The 20310-nt window shown below is 54.8% G+C and overlaps 1 long non-coding RNA gene across 1 annotated transcript; it reads left to right on the top strand.

Annotated features, from left to right (window-relative positions):
- The first annotated feature begins 215 nt into the window (after window positions 1-215).
- On the top strand, window positions 216-19885 carry LOC134730155 (uncharacterized). The gene is made up of 6 exons (XR_010111830.1): window positions 216-318; window positions 2947-3063; window positions 3213-3382; window positions 16998-17100; window positions 19230-19365; window positions 19532-19885. It is a non-coding gene; the product is annotated as an uncharacterized LOC134730155 (long non-coding RNA).
- Window positions 19886-20310: the final 425 nt, after the last annotated feature.

Here is a 20310-nt window from a genome sequence, read left to right as displayed (position 1 = left end):
GCTGGGGGTTGGCCCTCAGAGTCCCAGGCCAGTCCCCACCCACCAGCGGTGTGTCCCTCCCCATCTGCCTCCTGATGGGGTGTGGAGAGGACCCCCTGGGATGCGTGAGTGAGGCTCCCGGCGCTCAGCGTCCAGCAAGTAATGATGATGATGAAAACAGTGACTCCATCACTTTAACAAACAGCCACTGTTGTTTCCATGACACTGGGAACCTGGACCACCTAGAACTGCCTCCTTCCAAGCGACACTGGGGCTGGCTCCCCATCTGAGCTGTCTGGAGACCCTGTGGCTGGCAGGCGACGCCATCCCCCCGCCCAGGTGCTCCCAGCCCCTAGACCTACTGCAGCCCGGGAGGGGCTGAGGGTGCGGTTCCCGCAGGGTCCGGGGTTCTTTCTGGGTCTTGGAAGAGTGTATGCCCTCTGATACCCCCTAAATCCCACAGGGCCCTACCCTCTCTGGGCCTTCCCCATGGTTTGCCAGCATGGGGTCCGGCCTGAAATGGCCCTGAGAGGCCGCGAGCCCAGCCGGCCCCTCTGTGTGTGCCCAGGCCAGGCCCTTGGGCAGCGGCTCAGGGTACACTGGTGCTGCTGCCGGGCGCCTGCCTTCTGACGGGGCCTTTGGGGTCAGGCAGTGGGTGTTGTTCAAGAGCAGCCTCGGGCCCTCCATGTTGCACGCTGACACGGCCTTGGCCACAGCACCCTACCGGCCCTCATCACCTGGGCTGCCTTTGGGAGGGACAGAGTGTGGGCAGCCCTGGACCCGTGGGGCCGTGTGCAGGGGAGCTGCTGCCACCCAAGGTCCCCAAGTCAGTTCTGCGGACTCACAGATGACCACAGCCTGGGGGACTTAAAACAATAGACATTTATTCAATCGCAGTTCTGGAGGCCAGAGGTCCGAAATCAAGGTGTCGGCAGAGCCAGGCTCCTCTGAGGGCTCAGGGGGACCTTTCCTGCCTCTCCCAGCTCCTGGGGGCCCCAGTTCCTTAGCTTGTGGTCGTGTCCCTCTCATTCTTCCTCCATCCTCACGTGGCCTCCCTCTGTGTCTTCTCCTCTTCTGTCTCTTACAAGGACACTGTCATGGGACTTAGGGCCCACCAGAAAAAATCCAGGATGCAATTAGATCCTGTCTCCAAATAAGGTCATGCTCACAGGTTCAGGGGATTAGGACGTGGGCAGTCCCCAGGCAGGCAGGGCAGAACTGGTTCAGACCCTGCAACCCACCTCCCGGCCCTGTGCCCCTCTGTCCTGGGGGCCCCCCTTCTCCATCTATGTTTGTCATTCACTATCAGCATCCGGAGGGGCTCCCCAGCCCCACTCTGGAGGGTCTACTGAATGGTCTCTGGTGGCCTCCACCAGCCTGGGCCTGGTGCTGAGCTGGCAGCAGAGGCCTGCCCGGGGAACCCCGAAGGGACTGAATATCCTGAATATCACCCTCCCCTTGCTACACCCTGGTTGTCACCAAAGCTCTGCCCAAACCTCAACTCCTCCTGGACACCGTCGCAGACCACCAGGCATGCTTGGGACTCCTCTGGCCTCCCTCTCTCCAGCCCAGACCACTCCATTGTGATCTCAGACTGGGGGCTCACCCAGGGCCCCAGGGGTCTAGCACCCTGTGCTCCATCCCATAGCCTGGGACCCTCCCCCCCAGATGGCCCAGCAGGTGGTGGGAGAGCACCCATCCCTCCCCCCAGCACACAGAGAGGGCAGGCGGGGGCCCTCTGGCCCAGGAGCTTCTCCCCCACCGCTCACTCTCTGTCTTTGCACCGTGAAGACGACCAAGGGGTGGCGCTCAGTCTCCAGAGCCGCCATCACTCAGCCCGGCGATGCTCTTCAGCCTGGGCCCTGGTGGCGTGGCTGCCATCGGCTGCCGCCTTACACCCAGCACCCTGACATTTGGAACCCTCTGCAGTTTCTTGAAAAGACCTCCTTCTTGCCTCTGGGCTTTGCACGTGCCGTTCCCACTTTCCTGCTGCCCAGCCCCCCGAGGGCATGGGTCAGGGTACCCTGATGCCCCCGCCGGGTAAGACTCCATTGATGACAGCACAGTCCCACCTCTATGCCTCTGCCCACCCCATTTTTCTTCTTTGTGTTTCCTTCTTGTCCCCCAACTTTATTTCTATTTCCTAATCTCTCTTTTGTTCTCTTTTTCTTTCTTTCTTTCTCTTTCTTTCTTTCTCTCTCTCTCCTTCCTTCCTTCCTTTCTTTTCTTTTTCTTTCTTCTTCCTTTCTTTTTCTTTTCTTTCTTTTTTCTTCTCTCTCTCTCTCTGTCTCTCTGTCTCTCTCTCTCTCTCTATATATATATGGTGTGTCACTCTGTCGCCTAGGCTGGAGTGCAGTCGTGCAATCTCGACTCACTGCAAACGCTGCCTCCTGGGTTCAAGTGATTCTCCCGCCTCAGTTTCCCAAGTAGCTGGGATTACAGGCACCCGCCACCATGCCTGGCTAATTTTTGTATTTTTAGTAGAGATGGGGTTTCACCATGTTCGCCAGGCTTGTCTCAAACTCCTGACCTCAGGTGATCTGCCCACCTCGGCCTCCCAAAGTGCTGGGATTACAGGCGTGAGCCACCATGCCCGGCCTCTTTCTCGTTTTTCTAATCTCAGCCAAAAAAAGACCTCCTCCCGGAAGCCTGCCCTGATTCCCTGGCAGAGCAGGCTCCTTCTTTCCTTGGAACCCCACCCTGTGGAAGCTGCCCCTTTCTCATGAAGTGGGGCACTCCGGCCTGAAGTTGGGGTCATGGATGTACCGGCCAAAGGTCTCCTGGTCCAGATGCCTTCGAGCCCCCACTTTCCCGAGGCCAGGCATGGAGTCTCAGATCTCAGGAGCCCAGTGCCCACCTGGGTGTTGAGCAGGAGTTCAGGGGACACTCACTGAGTCACCGCCAGACACCAGGCAGCGACGGCGTGATGGAGTGAAGTCGCTGACCCAGAAACCTGTCTCTGTGCAGGGCCAAGGGGGAGCAGGGCTGTGGAGAGCATGACCCCCTTGTTAAATCACGTCTGCCTTTATGCCTTGATACACCACACAGAGAGATGACGGGAGATACCACCAAGATGAGATGCCAGTGAGTCTTACTTTTGTTTGTATACTTTCCTGTATTGTTTGAAATTTTTTACAATGTTATTTTTATTATCCTATAAATCAATACAATTATTCCCAGCTTTGAAAAAGTGAAAGCCTTGAGTGATGTGGCTCCACTTCTCGTTCCCACAGACCCGGGAGAGGCTCTGCAGGTCCCCTGGTGCCCACGTCTACCTGGCTTGTCCCCACAGGTGGGTTTTCTGAGACAAGGGGGCTTTTGGACACAGGTCTGTCCCCAGAGCCAGCCAGCAGCTCCAGAGAAGAGACAGCAGGTGCCCAGGACGATGCGGCTTAGTTGCCAGGTAACGGTGGTCACCATAGCAACAGCTGCCTCCTCAGAGGCCGCAGAAGCCTCGGCACCCCCCACCCTGCAGACCGGGGGTGGGGGAGGCAGTGGTGTGGGGCTGCCCCTGCCCACTCGGCCACCCACTTCTGGGGCTTTTCTTTCCCTTCCCCCTCCCACCCTTGCTTCGGGACCGGGGTGGGCTGTGGGGTGGGGGCCACCACGGCCCAGCCCTGGGATCTGCTCCTGGCCCTTCCATGGACTCTTCTGTGCCCCTGCCCTTTTTGGGGCTCAGTGTCCCCATCTGCCACATGTGGTGGCAGTCTCTGCTTTTCCTTCCCATTCACAAGTGTCTCTGGAGCGTCTGCCCCATGCCAGGCACTGCATTGGCCAGGGTGCCCCTTGCTGCCTGGCATAGCGTGGGGTGTGTGATCGGGGCCCCAGGCTTGTTCGGGTAAGTGAGCAGTCACGAGTGTGGAAATGGAGAATCTCAGGGCTGGGGGCAGCAGAGCTGGGGGCTGGGGCCAGTTCTGCCTTGGGCCTCAGTTTCCCTGTGTGTGGCAGGAGTGAGTCTCCCTTGCCTGCCTCCATAAGGGCTGCTTTGAGACAAAGAGAAACAGGGGCTGGGAGCACAGGGAAGCAGCGGGGTCACTGCCTCCTCCCCGGAGACTGGGGCGCAGAGCAGGAGGGGTCAGTTCTTTCTCCCGATTTTCGTGCCGCCACGGTCTCCTCCACACTCGGCTCCCCTGCTGTGGCCCTTCACCTGGCTCCATCTCCTGGGCATTTATTTATTTATTATTATTTTTTGAGACAGAGTTTCGCTCTTGTCACCCAGGCTGGAGTGCAGGGGTGTGATCTCGGCTCACTGCAGCCTTCGCCTCCCGGGTTCAAGTGGTTCTCCTGCCTCAGCTTCCCAAGTAGCTGGGACTACAGGCATGCACCACCACGCCCGGATAATTTTATATTTTTAGTAGAGAGAGGGTTTCTCCATGTTGGTCAAGCTGGTCTTGAACTCCTGACCTCAGGTGATCCGCCCGCCTTGGCCTCCTAAAGTGCTGGGATTACAGGCATGAGCCACAGCACCTGGCCTCCGGGGCATTTAATTACACAATTGCCTGTTGCCCCATCCCCATCGTTGTGTCCCTGGCCGGTGCCTCTCCCCAGTCCCTCTGGACTGGGTGTTCCAGTGCCTCTGCCTGCACACTGCAGCATCCCTGCTGTGCTGGGTGACCCAGGACAAGGCCCTAGGCCTCTCTGAGCCTGCGTCTCTTCGTCATCTCCGTGGGAGGTGTGTGTTTCCATCCCGGCGCATCCCAGCACCCTGACAGTAACTCGGGGAGGCTCCTGGTGGGGTCAGGGCACCTCACCTCTGACAGCCTGGGTTCCTCATCTGTGGCTGAGGGAGACCCAGTGGCCCTGTCCAAGGCCAAGGGGCTGCGGGGGGAGCCGGCATACATGAGGGGCCCGCCAGACCCACAGACACGGATCCAAGCCATCTGGGGACCCAGGCACTTCCTGGCCACCTGGCCCAATCGCATTTGTGTTTGCGCTCCATCCTTAACCCATTCTGCTCCTGTTCATCCATCATCCCCCAGTGTGTCGGCTTCTGGAAGGGTCTGTGGGGGCCCAGCCATCCCCAGGCCCTGCGTGGGCGGCTGTGATCCCAGGAGCAGCTGCCAGAGAGGCCCAATTTTGACCGTCGGAGGGGGATGTGTTAAGCGCTAGGCTTCCCTCATCCCCGATTAGTCGCCATGGCAACCTCCTAGCAACCACGCAAACAGGACGTGTGCAGCCAGCGCCGTGTGGTTGTCGGAAACGGGGACTCGCGGTGCCATCCAGGGTCACTTTGGGGAGGCCGAGGTCCAGGCCAAGGACCCGGAGCCCGGGAGCCGCCCGTCCGCCCCTTGTGTATTTCACTTTAAGTGACACCAGCATTGCCCAGAACACAATTCGACCCCGCCCAGCCGCAGCGCTGGGCGGGACCCTCAGCAGGTCTGCACGTCTGGGGGTCACAGCGGCCTCCTAGTTTCCGGGAACGCCGCCTGCACCGACAGGCTCTGCTGACCCCGCCAGTGTGGCTGAGCCTGGTTCCCGCCACGTGGGGTTTTGCGGGCGTCACTGAGAGCGGCCTGGGCCCCGTCGCAGCGCTGACCCTGTGCTCACCCCTGGGCTTCTCCCACCCCCGTGGGCACGCACACCACACCCACAGACTCATCCTGTACCCGCAGACACGCACCACGCACACTCCACACGCACGCTCCACAGTACACACACCTCACACAGACACACACCATGCACCACACACACTTCACACACACACACTCCACAGTACACACACCTCACAAAGACACACACCACGCACCACACACACACGCACTCCACAGTACACCTTACACACACCACGCACCACACACACACTCCACAGTACACACAACTCACACACACACCATGCAGCACACTTCACACACATACCACAGTACACACAACTCACACACACCATGCAGCACACACGCCTCACATGGACACACACCACACACCACACACTCTTCACACGCACACTCCACAGTACACACGCCTCACACACACACCACACACCACACACACTCATACACACTCCATAGTACACACACCTCACACAGACACACACCACGCACCACACACACTTCACACACACGCTCCACAGTACACACACCTCACACGGACACACACCACACACCACACACACTTCACACACACACACTCCACAGTACACACACCTCACACACACACCACTCACCACCCACGCACTCCACAGTACACACAACTCACACACACACCATGTAGCACACACACCTCACATGGACACACACCACACACTGTTCACACGCACACTCCACAGTACACATGCCTCACACACACACCACGCACCACACACACTCATACACACTCCATAGTACACACACCTCACACAAACACACACCACGCATCACACACACTTCACACACACACTCCACAGTACACACACCTCACACACACACCACACACCACACACCACACACACTCCACAGTACACACACCTCACAAAGACACACACCATGCACCACACACACACACGCACTCCACAGTACACACACCTCACACACACACCACTCACCACACACACACTCCACAGTACACACAACTCACACACACACCATGCAGCACACACGCCTCACATGGACACACACCACACACCACACACTCTTCACACGCACACTCCACAGTACACACGCCTCACACACACACCACACACCACACACACTCATACACACTCCATAGTACACACCCCTCACACAGACACACACCACGCACCACACACACTTCACACACACCACAGTACACACACTGCACACGGACACACACCACGCACCACAAACACACACTCCACAGTACACACACCTCACACACACACCACACACCACACACACACACATTCCACAGTACACACACCTCACATGGACACACACCACACATCACACACACTTCATACACACCCACTCCACAGTATATGCACCTCACACAGACACACGATGCACCACACACACACTCCACAGTACACACACTTCACACAGATGTGCACCACGCACCACACACACACACACACTCCACAGTACGCACATCTCACACAGACACACATCACACACACTTCACACACACACTACACAGTACACACACCTCATGCAGACACACACCATGCTCCACACACACTCCACACACACACACTCCACACTACACACATTGCACATAGACATACACCATGCACCACACACCATGCTCGTTCACTCATGGACACATATACATCTACATACACACACACATTACACAGTACACACACCTTACACAGACACACACATATACCACATACACACACCCACACACTCACTCCACAGGCCCCTCTGCTTGAAATTCCACCACACCCAACACCTCACACATTTTCGGTGGGCTGCCCAGAAAGGGTATTGGCCGATTGGAGCCCCCACCCCTGAGAAATCCACTGAGAGAGGCCCCCTGCGTCTCCCCCAACTCCCGCCCAGGAGCCCTGTCTATCTGTCCATCTGTCTGTCGGTCTGTCTGTCCGTCTGTTTGTCTGCACTCTCCAGTCCAGACCTCTCTGTAGCCCCAGGGAATTCAAAAGCTGCGGCTGCCCCTCAGGAGTGCAGGCACAGCATGGGAGGCAGGATGCACGCCCCTGCCCCTGCCCCTGCCCCTGCCCCTGCCCCTCCCTTCTCCCTCTGCGCCTGGAGAAGCCGCCGTCCAGCAGCCCCAGGCCAGCCACGGGCGCTCTGGGCCTCGGGGAGCCCGGACACCGCGCGTGAGGCTGCTCTGCTGGGGCAGGTGGGTGCGTCTGGACCTCCCCAGGGTGCTGGGGGGAGGACGGGTGCACAGCAGCCTTGGTCCGGGTTGGCCCAGCCTGGCTGAAGGGACAGGGTGCCTTTTTCCTTTCGTAGAGTATGGTCGTGTCACCTTAATTTTCTGTTGTCTGCTGGGCACAGCTTCGTGCTGCTCCTCACTGCTGCACCCAGTGCCGGAAAGTGTGTGTGTGGCTTGAGTACATCTGGGTGTGAATGTGTGTGCCAGTGTTTCCGCCTAGGTGTGTGGTGTGTGGTGTGTGTGTGGTGTGTATGAATGAGTGTGGTATGTGCATGAGGAGGTGTGTGGTGTGTGTGGTGGCTGTGTGTGGTGTGTGTGTGCACATGTGTGGTTGGTGTGTGTTTATGTGGCATGTGTGGCTGTGCATATGTGCTGTGCATGAGTGTGTGGTGTGTGTGTGCTGTGTGTGCCTTTGTGTACATGTGTGGTGTGTGTGTGTGTGTGGTGAATGTGTGTGTTGTGTGTGTCCAGTGTGGTGTGTGTGTGTGGTGTGTGTGTGTGGTGAATGTGTCTGGTGTGGTGTGTGTGTGTGCCTGTGTATACGTGGGTGGTGTGTCTGTGTCTGCTGTGTGTGTGTACATGTGTGGTATGTCTGTGTGTGGTGAATGTGTGTGTGTGTGAGTGTGGTGTGTGTGAGGTGTGTGTGTGGTGTGTGTGTTTGTGTGGTGAATGTGTCTGGTGTGGTGTGTGTGTGTCTGTGTCTGGTGTGTGTGTGTACATGCGTGGTGTGTCTGTGTGTGTGGCGAATGTGTGTGTCATGTGTGTGTCTGGTATGGTGTGTATGTGGTGTGTGTGGTGAATGTGTCTGGTGGTGTGTGTGTGTGCCTGTGTGTACGTGTGTGGTATGCCTGTGTGGTGCGTGTGTGTGTACATGTGTGGTGTGTCTGTGTGTGTGGTGAATCTGTGTCTGGTGTGTGTGTGTATGTGCGCGCCTGTGTGTATATGTGTGGTGTGTCTGTGTGGTGAATGTATGTCTGGTGTGTGTGTGTGTGTATGTGTGCGCCTGTGTGTACGTGTGTGGTGTGTCTCTGTGTGGTGAATGTGTGTCTGGTGTGTGTGTGTACGTATGCCCCTGTGTATACGCGTGTGCTGTGGCTGTCTGGTGTGTGTGTCCAGTGTGGAGTGGTGTGTGTGTGCGTGTGTGCGTGTGTGCATACCTGTGTGTATGTGTGTGGTGTGTCGGTGTGTCTGGTGGGTGGTGCATGTGTGGGGCAGGGAGGGTGGATGTGGCAGTCTCAGGGCCTCTGGGAACAGGAAGTGGCTGTGTGGAGAGGGGCCCCGGGTTGGCCTGGGTGGGGACTCATCCTGGTTCCCTCCTTCCCAGACTGACCTGGGTGGAGACTTATCCTGGCTGCCTCCCTCCCAAGCTGACCTGGATGGGGAGTCATCCTGCCTCCCTTCCTCCCGGGCTGGCCTGGGTGGGGGCTCTTCCTGGCTGCCTCCCTCCCTGACTGATCTTGGTCATTCCTGCCCCGACTTTTGTTTCCTGGCTCACGGGTGTGAGCTGGTGTGCAGGTGTGTTGGGTGGAAGGTTCCAGAACCAGAGGTCAGAAGCCCTCCCTGCCTACACTTTCCTCCTCCCATTCCTTTGCCGGGCAGAAGAGCAGGTAGCAAAGGTTCCCAGGTGGCCCGGTGCCTTGGGCTCTGGCACGCCTGTGTCTGCACCTGGGGACTGATGGGGTGGGGACCGGGAGCCTCAGCTGTGGGGCCAGCGTGGGCACCCCACGCAGTGCTAAGATGTGGAGAGGGCGACTTTGTTGCTTAATTATGAACAGGTGGCCTTTGATCTCTAAGGTGTCCTGGTGGCCTGGCTCTCTGTTTCCTTAGCAGGCACTGGGAGTCCTCCTGTTGAGAAACTGCTCAAGGGAGGTGCATTTACTAGGGACACGGAGAACCCCCAGCTTGGCTCCCCATGGATTTGTGGCTGCACTGGCCTGTCACCGGCCATTCCGGGCATAAGCGGGGCTGGGGAGAAGTGTCCCTAAAAAAGAGGACTTGACCAGAAGGGAGAGGGCTCCAAGGACAGCAGGATTGGAGGTCAGTCTAAAGGTCAGAGCTCGTTTTTCCATTCTCTGTCCGAGACTGGAGGTGGAGGGACTGGCCCGAGTCCTATAGCCAGGTGTGGGCAGAGTCACTGAAACCCGAGTCTCCAGAGTCCTGGGCTCCTTCTGGAGACAAACCAAGCACCAGGGAGAATCCTCAGATCCCTCCTGATGCTCAGGGCCCAACCTGCAGGCCTGGGCAAAAACCTCTTCTTTCCCTGGGCACAGATCCCCCCCGGGAGGTGCAGGGACCATTTACCGTACTCCCTGGAAGCCGGGCCCCTGGCTGAGTGCTCTCCATGGATGACCTCAGCTGACCCACCTGGCCACCTATAGAGGAGGATCCTGTTCTCAGAGAGGGTGAAGTCACCTCCACAGGGACAGGGAGCTGGAGAGACAGGGGGGTTCTGAGCTTGGCTCAGACACCATAACTGCCCTCTTCTGCATGCTGGAAGCCCAACTTCGAGGGACTGGTGGATTCAGTTCCTGGCAAGGGCTCTCTCCTTGGGTTTGCAGGTGGCCACTGGGTCCTCACAGGGGGCTGGAGAGACAGGACCCCAGTGCACCCACTCTCAGCAAACCCCCACACTAGTGCTGTCATTAAATGTGTTAAATGACAATTAGCCGTGTCATGCTGTTTATTATCCCTACTGTTGCATTGTGAGTTTGTGCGTGGTGCTATCCCTGCTACTGCGATCACTTTTGTTATGGTTGTGATTATCAAAATTATTGTTGTTTCTACAGTCACTGTTATTGTTGCATTTATTATCGCCGCTTTAATTGTTTTTCCTCTTTGGTGCCGACTCTCCCGGCTGTGTGCCAACTTCCCATGCAGCCGCGGTTCTCAGCACAGCGACTTTGCCCCCCAGGAGACACTTGACAATGTGTGGAAACATTTCTGGTTGTCACAGTTGTGGGGAGGTGGGCTGCTGGCGCTACTGCGTAGAGACCAGAGGCGTGGTTGGAGCCTGGGATGCACAGGTCAGGCCCCACCACAGGGAGTTACCTTGCACAAAATGTCAATGGCGCCCTGGCTTCCACATCATCTAGAGCAGCTGGAGCCCTTTGCTGGGGCAGCAGGGAGTTGAGGTGGGGGAGCGGGTTCAGGTTTCTAGAGTCTTCTTTGGGAAAATGAGCATGGGGTCGTCATGGTTAAAGCTCTGCAAACCAGACCTCTGGGTTCCTACTTGGCTTCAACATTTTCCTGCTGTGTAGACTTAGCCTGCCTGGGATTCTAGAATGAAATAACATAGACTAGGGGCTTAAACAAAGGATGTTCATCTCTCATAATTCTGTATGCTGGAAGCCCAACTTCGAGGGGCTGGTGGATTCAGGTCCTGGCAAGGGCTCTCTCCTTGGGTTTGCAGATGGCCACTGGGTCCTCACAAGGGAGAGGGAGAGAGAGGAGCATGAAGGGGAGGAGGAGGAAGAGAGCAGTTACAGTGTCTCTTCCTCTTCTTATAAGGCCACTAATCCCATCACAGGGGCCCCATCCTTATCTAAACCTAATCACATCCCAAACACTCCACCTCCATATACTGTACTATCACATTGGAGGTTAGCTTCTTCTTTTTTTTTTTCTTTTTTTTTTTTGACAGAGTCTCACTCTTTTGCCCAGGCTGGAGTACAGTGGTGTAATCATAGCTCACTGCAGCCTCAACCTCCTGGGCTCGAGCAATCCTCCTACCTCAGCCTCCTGGGTAGCTGGGAGCACAGGCATGCACCACTACACTGGCTAAGGTTTTAAAACATTTTTTGTACAGAAAAGGTTTGGCCATGTTGCCCAGGCTGGTCTTAAACTCCTGGGTTTAAGAGCTCCTCCTGCCTTGGCCTCCCAATGTGCTTGGTTTGTAGGCATGAGCCACTGCACCTGGTCTCAAAGCTTCAACATATGAATTTGGGGGGACACATTCAGTCCATAACATGTGTGATCTTTTTTCAAAATTTATTTTTGCTATAAAAAATGTATGATAACATACATACACATCTATACACCCTTGTGGCTGCCGCCTGGCCAAGGTGTCCTTGTGTTCTCTCTCCCTCAGCACATTTCCTACCCTGGTGGTGCCACGGCTTCTGGCACTGCAGGTAGTTTTGTCTGTTCTTGAGCTTCACGTCCCCAGAATCATCCCAGCCAGAGCCATTTCTGTCTGAGTTCTTCTGTTTATCATTATTCTCACAAGATCTGCCCATTTACAAAAAGGAGCAGTTGTTTGTTCCCTTTTTATTTGTATTATTCTATTGTATGGATATACCCTAATTTGCCATCCCTTCTCCTATTGATGGATAGTGGGTTTGTTTTCAGTTTTTGTCTACTTTGAAAAAAGCTGTTATGAATTTTCTTTTCTTTTTTTTTGAGGTGGAGTCTCACTCTGTCACTCAGGCTGGAGTGCAGTGGCACGATCTTGGCCCACTGCAACCTCCGCTTCCTGGGTTCAAGCAATTCTCCTGCCTTAGCCTCCCGGGTAGCTGGGATACAGGCAGGCTCCACCACGCTGAGCTAATTTTTGTATTTTTAGTAGAGATGGGGTTTCACCATGTTGGCCAGGCTGGTCTTGAACTCCCGACCTGAGGTGATCCACTCGCCTCAGCCTCCCAAAGTGCTGGGATTACAGGCATGAGCCACCACGCCTGACTGAATTTTATTTTATATGCCTTTGGTGGACACAAGATCTCATTACTTTTGGGTATATACTTAGGAGTGGAATTGCTGGGCCAAAGGGTTGGACTCAATGTAGCTTTCGTAGGTGCTTCCAAACCTTTTTATAAAGTAGTTATTTGGTATCTTCAAAAAATTTTAAGTAGACTTTTTTAAAGAACATTTGTAGACTTACAAGTGAAATTAAGATGATAATACAGAGAGTTCCCACACACCCTGCCCCTAGTTCCCCTATTTTTAGCATCTTGCATCAGCATGGTACATTTGATGCGAGTATTAAACCAATGTTGCTAACGTTCTCATTAACAAAAGCCCATATTTTATTCAGTTTTCTTCGTTTTTAACCTAACATCCTTTTTCTGATCCAAGATCCCACTCAGGATCCCACATGACATTTAGTTGTCATGTCCCATTAGATTCCTCTGGGTGGTGACAGCCTTTTTTTTTTTTTTTTTTAAATTGGCCATCTTTAAAGAAAATGTTAATTAAAAACATACAGATAATTGTAGATGCACACACAGTTGTAAGAAGTAATAGGCCGGGTGTGGTGGCTCACACCTTTAATCCCAGCACTTTGGGAGGCTGAGGCAGGAGGATCATGAGATCAAGAGATTGAGATTATCCTGGCCAACATGGTGAAACCCTGTCTCTACTAAAAATACAAAAATTAGTTGGGCAAGGTGGCACACAGCCGTAGTCCCAACTACTTGGGAGGCTGAGGCAGGAGAATCGCTTGAACCCAGGAGGTGGAGGTTGCAGTGAGCCGAGATCGCACCACTGCACTCCAGTGCAGGGCGAGAGTCTGTCTCAAAAAAAAAAAAAAAAAAGAAGTAATAGCAAGGAGGCCAGGTGCAGTGGCTCACACCTATAATCTCAGCAGTTTGGGAGGCTGAGGTGGGCAGATCACTTAAGGCCAGGAGTTCAGGACCAGCCTGACCAACATGGTGAAACCCGATCTCTACTAAAAATTAGCCGGTCATGGTGGTGCACCCCTGTAATCCCAGCTACTCAGGAGGCTTAGGCAGGAGAATCACTTGAACCCAGTGTGGAAAGTAAAAAGATTCCTCTTCAAAGTTTCCCTTCTTGTTAAAGAATAAATCATAAGTGTTAGAAATAATAGTTTCTTTTAAAGACTAACTTCCTTCAAGCCTCCTTGCTTTGTGCTAATAACTGTTTGTTAAGCCCTATCCTATGTAGCTTTTAGATATAAGGGAATGAGTGCATTCTATGTCCTTGTACTTTAACCAAGGTATTTGTTCTAGACATGCTCAGGCGTGTCCCAGCTCACAGCTTATGCACCTTCTTTATTTGGAAATGTTATTACTTCTCTAAGTCTTTTCATAAGCAACTTCCTCTTTTCCTTTGTTCTCCCTTGACTTTACCTATTTAGGAAAGTTTTAAGTTATTAACCAGTCAGGTTTAGCTTAGATTATGAGGTCCAGCTCCAGCCAATGGAGACAGGACACAGTAGCAGGGACAAACCGCATGAGGGATAAAAATTGCTTCCCTCCTTTGTTCAGGTGTGCTCTCGCCATTGTTGCATCTGTGAGGAGCACCCTTTCTGCAGAAAGCAAAGTTGCCTTGCTGAGAAAATTCTTTGAGCTCTAGTTGTTCTTTTCAGCACCGAGGAACAAGCATTTCTAAGGGAATAAGCATTTTACTTATAACCACCCAGGAGGCAGAGGTTGCAGTGAGCAGAGATGGCACCACTGCACTCCAGCCTGGGCAACAGAGCAAGACTCTGTCTCAAAAAAAAAAAAAAAAAGAAGAACAGGAAGGTGTCCTTTACACATTTTGCCCAGTTTCCCTCGATGGCAATATTTTGCAAAACTATAGTACAATGATAGTACAACCAGGAAATAGACACTGGGGCAATCCACCAATCCTATTCAGATTTCTCCAGTTTGCTTGTACTAGTGTGTATATGTGTGTGCGTGTGTGTGTGTGTGTGAATTCTGTACAGCTTTATCATTTGTGCAGGTTCCTGTCTCCACCACCCCGTCATGGTGTGGAAGAGCTCCATCATCATGAGAATCCTTGGAGTTGGAGTTACCTTTTTATGGCCACACCCACCCCTCTTCCACATCCCTAATCCCTGGCACCACCTATCTGTCCTCCAATTCTGAAGTTTTTTCATTACAAAAATGTATACACGGAATTGTGCTGCATCGTACTTTTTGGGATTGCTTTTATTCACTCAGCCTAATTCCCTGGATTCCTCCAGTTTGCTGAGTGGATCAATAGTTCCTTTTTACTGCAGAGTAGGGTCCCACGGCCTGGATGTTCCTGTTTCTTTCTTTCTTTCTTTTTTTGAGATGGAATTTCCCTCTCGTTGCCCAGGCTGGATTACAATGGCATGATCTTGGCTTACTGCAACCTCTGCCTCCTGGGTTCAAGTGATTCTCCTGCCTCAGCCTCCCAAGTAGCTGGGATTACAGGCATGCGCCACCACGCCCAGCTAATTTTGTGTTTTTAGTAGAGACAGGGTTTATCCATGTTGGCCAGGCTGGTCTCGAACTCCTGACCTCAGGTGATCTGCCTGCCTTGGCCTCCCAAAGTGCTGGGATTACAGCCGTGAGCCACCGCGCCTGGCCTGGATGTTCCTGTTTCTTTAACCATTGGTGGATGAAGGACATCAGGGCTGTTTCCGGTTTTGGCTATGACAAGTCAAGCTGCTATGAACCCTTGTGTACAGGTTTTTGTGCGGATGTTTTATTTCTTTAAGACAAGTGCCCAGGAATGCAATTGCTGGGTCACAAGGTAATTATATGTTTAGATTTTTTTTTTTTTTTGAGACGGAGTTTGCTCTTGTTGCCCAGCTGGAGTGCAGTGGCATGATCTCAGCTCACTGCAACCTCTGCCTCTGGGGTTCAAACGATTCTCCTGCCTCAGCCTCCCGAGTAGCTGGGATTACAGGCATGCACCACCATGCCTGGCTAATTTTTTTGTATTTTCAGTAGACAGGGTTTCATTACGTTGGCCAGGCTGGTCTCGAACTCCCAAAGTGCTGGGATTACAGATGTGAGCCACTGCGCTCGGCCTATGTTTAGATTTTTTAAGAAATCGCCAAGCTGTTTTTCCAGTGTGTCTGTCCCAAGACATCCATAGCAGCAGCGTATCATGATCCGGGTTCTTCACATCCTTGTGAGTGTCTGGTGTCATTATTTTTCATTTTAGCCATTCTGTTAGGTGTGTGGGAGAGGTGTGATATTGAGTTAGTTACTTCACTTCTCTGAGCTCTATGTCCTCATTATGGGCCGTCTGATACGGCTGTCAGAAATGCTGGTGAAGTAAACACGTGTAAAGAACTTGGAACGATGCCTGCTCTGTTAAGAGGGCTCCTAACACCTTAATAATTATGATCACATTGAACTGTACGAAATTGCCAATGTGGGATCACTTTTGGCCCATAAAAACCCTGAGACTTGATACAGCTCCTCCTCATATTGTTATTAAGGATCAAATGTCTGCATGATTCAGAGTGCAGGGCAGACGTGTCCCTCCTGCCTCTGCACCAGCTGGGTGGGCTCCTTGGTCCTCACCTGCAGGGAGGGCTTTGGTGCCCGGTGAGCCACTGGGCTTCCCCAGCAAGCCACAGCTTGTCACCTGAGGTCAGGGCAGAGGAGGAGCTAGAAGATTCATCTGGTCACTGAGTAGAGTAGGCAGGGGGCGGGGGAGAAGAGTTGTTGGGCACTGTGCCAGTGGGTGGCTGGGTGATGGGCGTGGTGGGCAGGGCCTGGGCCAGCTCATACTGTGCCCATGGGTGGCTGGGTGATGGATGTGGTGGGCAGGGCCTGGGCCAGCTCATACTGTGCCCATGGATGGCTGGGTGATGGGCGTGGTGGGCAGGGCCTGGGCCAGCTCATACTGTGCCCATGGATGGCTGGGTGATGGATGTGGTGGGCAGGGCCTGGGCCAGCTCACACTGTGCCCATGGATGACTGGGTGATGGACATGGTGGGCAGGGCCTGGACCAGCTCTCTTGAGTCCTGGGTTTTCCTACCTCTGATCTGGGGTGGGGCGTGGTGGCACCAGATCCTTCCTCTTTGAGCTCCACTGTTCCAGTGCCCACTGAGGGGCCGTCACGGGGTGATAGGGGTCGGGATGTGGTGGTACTCTGGACAGCTCCTAGGTGCTGGGCAGATGTGCAAGGGTTTCATTATTATGGACAAGCATTTGGAGAGCAGAGCCCAGCCTCCTGCAAGTGGGGATCTGTTCAGAGGGACAGCCTAAGACCCCCTCGGGGAAGGGCGCTGCCTGCAGAGCTACCAAGATGCTGGAAACCTTGGACTGGCCCGTGCATGAGGGTGATCTGCAGGGCCTGGCTGCTCTCTGCCGAGCCCTCAAGAAGGGATGGAGCCATGCCCAGGCATCTCTGTGTCCCCAGGGGCCCAAGGAAGGGGCTCCGTGAGGTTGGCCAAGCAGCCGAGTCATAAGAAGCTTCATTTATGGGGGACGGTGCTGCTTCCAGAACACACTCTCCTCCATCTCCTTAAGGGCAAATGACCTTATAAGGGAGTCCTGGCACCTTTCCAATTTTTCAGGCTCAAGAGAGGCTCCCTCAATGAGGCAAGCAGAGTCCCTGCCCAGAGCCCCCAACTCCACACCTCCCCAGGATGCAGGCCCAGGAGAGGCCCCCTCGATGAGGTGAGCAGAGTCCCTTCCCGGAGCCCCCCAACTCCACACCTCCCCAGGACGCAGGCCCAGGAGAGGCCACACCCTTGTTTCTCTCCCGCTTCCCCAGCATGGCCTCAAGAATGCGGGAAACAGTTCTGGAGACAGTCAGATGAGTGTCTCACTGGTATCTTCCCCTGCCCAAGGACCCCCGTACCCCACCTATCCCACTCTCTCCAGGCTGAAGCCTCCAGGGCTGAAAGCCAGGCCACCGGTCTAGCACTTGGGGGGTCCAGAGGCCCCATCATACCCTCCCCTGCTGTCTTGTGGGGAACCAGGGTGGGAGCTGCCCTTGGAAGCAGTCCAGGAGAGGGGACGCTCCCTCTGATTGTTATGCAAATTGCTGGGCTTCGCTGATTACCATACATGCATATTAATCCTGCCTGGGCTGGGATGGGACAGGCTGTCTGGGCCTCATGGCAGGCTGCTTCGGGGCTGGTTTGGGAGCAGTTGAAAAGCAAAGGAAAGGAGGCTGACTCTCTCTGGCCCTGCTTAAGTGAAAGGTAGATGAGGGTTTTGTCTCCAGGGGCCCTGCTGGGTTCAAGGTGCCAGATGTCTGTGGAGCCCCAGGAGGGTGGAGCACTGGCAGGCACACCTGGTGGGCTTGGAGGTGGGGCATAAGGGGATCTGGCCCCAGGGCATCCTTAGCGTGGTGACTAGCGTACCCCGGGGAACAGGCAGATGGAGGGTGAGGGTCAGGGCAGGAGGAGTCCACTGCCAAATTGGAGCCTGGACAGAATGGGCTGGCCTGGAGGGCACCGGCGCTACTCTGCTGCCCAAGTTCCACTCCTGGATTCTGATATCAGCAACGCTCTGGAAGGCAGGACAGAGCATCCCCATTCTACAGATGAGAATGCAGAGGCTCAGACAGGGGAAGAGGCTTCCCCGAGGCCACACAGCGGGAGAGGGCTGGCACTGGAGCCCAGGCCTGCCTCAACGAGGGGTCCCCTCAGGTCCGTTCTGTGTCATGGAGTGGGAGGCTGGCCTGACCTGACAGCCAGCAGGTGAGGGCTCAGCTCTGTCTCTCTGACCTGGGAGAAGTTGTGGTTCCCCTGATATGTGTGGGTTTCCTCCCTGGGAGATGCGCAAATCATCACACCTGCCCACTCGGCCACCGTGAGTGTTAAATGACAGAGCTCTAGGAATATACCTTGCTCTAGCTGTTGTTGCTGGTCCTGGGAGCAGAAGTCGGGCGGGGAAGGGAAATGGGGCATCACCAAGGGGTCCTCTAGCAGTGCCTTAGGATCGGGAGAGGCTGCTGTGGCTGGGACCCAGTCTCAGACATCCAGAGCCTTCAGAACTTAGGGGCCCCAGAGAAGTCATTGAAGCTTCGTTTGTGGGGGATGTTGCTGTTTCCAGAACACTCTCCCACCTCCTGGATTCCGTCGGGTGAGGTTTTAAAGTCATACTCACAGGTGCTGGGGGTGAGGATCTCAACCTGTTTAGGGGACCGCATTTGTACCCACACCTCCCTTCCCTGCCGCACCTGACCCTGTGCCCCTTTGCTGTCTAGAAGCTTCCTTTCTGCCCCATTTCTGGGGCCCCTTCCCTCTGAACGCCCCTTCCAGGCCTCCTCTTGGCCGTGTGTGTTCGGGGCCTGTCCCGGCTACCTCCGCTCTTTCTGTGCCTCTCTCTGGGTCAACTCAAATTCTGATGGCTCCTGGTATCTCCACGACCCCAACTCTCTCATCTGAGCTCTGCCTGTGCCCTCCTGCAACCCCTATCCATCCTCAGCCTTTGCATCCCCCGAGGAAGCCCCAGGCCCCTCAGTTCACCGCAGGCTGAGCCTCCCGTCTCCCCTGGGGCTGCCGTTTTAGCTGCCCAGGCCAGGCACTGGGCGCCATGTCTGACCCTCCTCCTCCTCCATCCCCATCCTCCTTCCCCACCACCGGCCATCCCTCTGCTCCATCCCTGCTCAGGTCTCGCCTCCTCCCTGGGCCCCTGCCTGCACCTGACTGTTCTGCAGCCTCCACTCTCCTCCCTGGCAGTTTGCTGATGTCAATGCTGCAGGTGGCCCAGGCACTGCTACCCCTGGGCGAGGGGGTCTCCGTTTTCCAAATCTTGCTTTTTCACCACTGGAGCCCACCTTCTTATCCTCTTAGGTTGCCACAAAACATCCAATATTTGAAAGTGTTCTATGGACCTCAAATGGCATGAGACACCTTAAAATGTTTGCTGGATGGCAGTAGGAGGGTAGAGCCCTGGCGGGCACACCTGGTGGTGGGCTTGGAGGCAGGGGTAAGGAGACCTGCCCCCAGGTAGGAGGGAGGGGAAGGGAGGGAAGCCACAAGCTGCATGTGGCCGGAGGGGGTGAGGGTGCGAGGCAGGGAGGCCGGCCAGGTGGGTGCAGAGGGGCAGCAGGATGTGGGGGCTCCTGATGACACTGTCCTGTCTCTGCCCTCAGAGGCTCTGCTGCTCATGTTCATGGAGTCCCACGGCCACCAGGCCCTTTGAATCTCGAGTTTCTGGCTTCAGATGCCCCCAGGTTTCCAGAAGTCAAGATTTCTAACAAATGGACCCAAACCCCAAGCCAGCACCTGGAAGTGGCAGCAACACGGCTGTGTGGACCCGGGTGCTGGGAACCTTCTGGAGGCAGCTGGACACAGGGGCTGCCGGTGCGGAGAGGGACGCTGCTCATTTTGACATTTCATCTGAATAACGTTCCAAGTGTTCTAATGAAAGCCTCTGCGCTCCCTTTGAAATACTAGCAATTACAAAGATGAATAATTGCATGATAAATATTAATTTGCACCATCGTAATGAGGCCCAGAAGCATCCTGCTGCTAAGTGAGAATTTAGCTCTTTCCCCTCCCGGGCAGGGAAGGTGCTGCTCACAGCCCCTGGGGGATGCTGCCCTGCTCTGAGAGGCCCAGTACCACCGTGGCCAGCTCGCTGGGTGGGACAACGGCAAGCCCGAGCACCACCCTGTTTCTGCCACTACCTCGCTTGATGACAAAGGGCACATTGCTTCCTTCCTCTGGGCATTGTCTATTTGAGTTTTCCAAATAGACAATGGCGAAATTGGGTGAGATGACCTCTAAGGGCTCTGCCAACTCAGGCAGTCCAGGAGGTGACGTCTAGAATTCCAGACTGCCTGTGGTCTACTGGTGGGAAATCCACCCCGTCCAGAGCCTCCCCTCCAGGCGCCCTCTCTCTGGGTGCTCCCGCTGTGCCTGGCATCTG

Source organism: Pan paniscus, chromosome 23 (assembly GCF_029289425.2).
Source record: "Pan paniscus chromosome 23, NHGRI_mPanPan1-v2.0_pri, whole genome shotgun sequence".
NCBI classification, from domain to species: Eukaryota; Metazoa; Chordata; class Mammalia; order Primates; family Hominidae; genus Pan; species Pan paniscus.
The sequence above is the reverse complement of the archived record's forward strand: the minus strand, read 5'-3'. Positions and strand labels throughout refer to the sequence as shown.